The following is a 2,500-nucleotide window of genomic DNA, read 5'->3' as shown; positions in this document are numbered from 1 at the left end:
TTATTATTATCGCTATTATTATTATATTACTATTATTATATAATAATATATAATGTTAATTATTACGATAATAATAATGGCAATGAAAACAGAGTACTAATGATAATATGATAAAACTAATTATTATTATTTCACCAACATTATTTGTATCATTATTCTCATAATTATAATCGTGATTAGTAGTAGCAGTAGTACTAATATTATTGTTATAATAATTAATGTTAACAGCCATAACAATGATGATGATAATGATGATGATGATGATGATGATGATGATGATAATATTAATAATATTAATAATAATAATAATAATAATAATAATAATAATAATAATAATAATAATAATAATAATAATAATAATAAAAACAATGATAATAATAATAATAATGATGAAAATAATGATAATGGAATTGATAATGATAATGTTGATAAAGATATTCATCATGATGATATGAATACATAAGTTTTTTTTTCTCTCTTTTCTTTTCTTTTCTTTTTTTTCAGATTCCATGTTCCTGTCTCATAAAATTCCCAAAGTAGTTCCTTCAGTCTGTCTGCTATCTATTTGCATTTATGTTCCACTCCGTTATAGAGATGATCGCTCACATACCTTTTAACCATATTTTCTTCTCCTGTTTCTTCTTCTTTTTTTCTCCTCCCTCTTTTCTTCTTTCTCTTCTTCTTCTTCTTTTTCTTCTTTTCTTCTCCTCCTCCTTCTCCTTCTTCTTCTTTTTCTTCTTTTCTTACCTGTTTTTCTTTATGTGATCAATATAACTCCGTTTTCGTTTATTCTTATGTATGACTTTCCTTGGTTTTGTTTACGTCCGACGCCCGCATATCGACAAGCAAAACAAAGACTCGACGTTATTGTGAACACAAACATTTTTCCGATATCCCAGACAGCTGCTCTGCCCTTACCTGCCATACAAAAGGGGGGGTAACTGAATGCCTGATACCACAAGGAATACTCTAAATGCAAAATAACGACGTTTTAATAAACCGTAAACTTCTTTTTCTCAATGTATAAGCTACCCTCATTTTGCATAGAGAAATATTTACCGGGCTGGAAAGCATGTCTATTAGTGGAATTCCTTAATTATGGCTGAAATGAGAGCTAAGTTTTGTTTTTGGATAGTTAAGTATGAAAGTCTTTCAAAGGCAAAAAAATCGAAAAAAAGGATAATTTAAATCCATATATTAAAATCTAGCTATTTTCGTTTTAATGAAACATTAAATTAGATGGCGTTAACTGGTGCAGGCAATAACGAAGGTGGTCCTTTCTGAAAAACACGAAGCCTTCCAGTAATGCGGAAGTCTTCACAGTTCTCTTCGTATAAATACTTCCGTAGGCATTTCGTGACATCTGGCCAGAAAACTTTACGCAGTATGGCTTTGTCGTCGCTTTTATTTCATTGACTGTAGTTAGCTAAGAGAATTTGCTTGCACTCGTGCATTTTGCATTCAATTACCCTTTTAAGCACTTTTGGTCACAGGTCACGAGAACCTGAATTTAACATGACAGAAAACTCAATAATCAATGGGTTTTGTTTGACTTGTCGATGTTCAAAGTGTCACGCACAGATTTCTGTGTGTGTGTGTGTGTGTGTGTGTGTGTGTGTGTGTGTGTGTGTGTGTGTGTGTGTGTGTGTGTGTGTGTGTGTGTGTGTGTGTGTGTGTGTGTGTGTGGGCGCAGTACAAATGTAAAACCCGGTCGTAGCGGCTAACTTAGAGATATCTATATCATATGCCAGAGGTTCTCAAAGAGGGGGTCCCGACCCCCAGAGGGATTCGCGAGGCCCTGTAATTCTTTCTCCTTCCTTCTCCTCCTCCTCTTACTCCCACGACCCACCCTAACGCGTCTAGTACTTGTCAGCGGTGCTCGACCTGCCCGATGCTCGATAATGCATCAATAAAACCACGTTATGTATGCATGATTTACTTATGTATGCATGCGTTATACTGATTGTCAGAAATGCTTTGTTGCTGGTGGAGTGGCTCGCGAATTTACCGAATTTAATTTGTAGGGGTCGCAGCCAAAAGAGTTTGAGAACCCCCGCCATATACGACCGCAAAGCCACCTGGAGGTAGTACAAACACAACCGTCATTACGGAGAAAATGTCAGCTGCCCAACTAGACAATCTTAACTCATTATAAATTAAATTTTAATCTACGTTTTCGTTTAGGTTGAAGTTCATGACTATTTTTTCTTCTTCTTCTTCTTCTCTTTTTCTTTTCTTTTCTTTTTTACTGTGTTTTTATTCTTCATTATGCGAGTGAATCTTTGAAATTCACCACAAATACCGAAAATACCAACAATTTGAGAAAACCTTTGCTTTTTTTCTCTCTCTCTCTTTTTTATATATCTATTCATTATTCATTTTCAGTTGTTTATTTTTCTTTAAGTTCAAATTGACAATAACATCAGTTACTAAACAAATACTAAGTAGTCTAATTCACAGAAATAATAGCAATTTTCTTAGAGAATTGACATCACATTAC

This window comes from Penaeus monodon, chromosome 12 (assembly GCF_015228065.2).
Source record: "Penaeus monodon isolate SGIC_2016 chromosome 12, NSTDA_Pmon_1, whole genome shotgun sequence".
NCBI lineage: Eukaryota > Metazoa > Arthropoda > Malacostraca > Decapoda > Penaeidae > Penaeus > Penaeus monodon.
Note: the sequence above shows the minus strand (reverse complement) of the source record.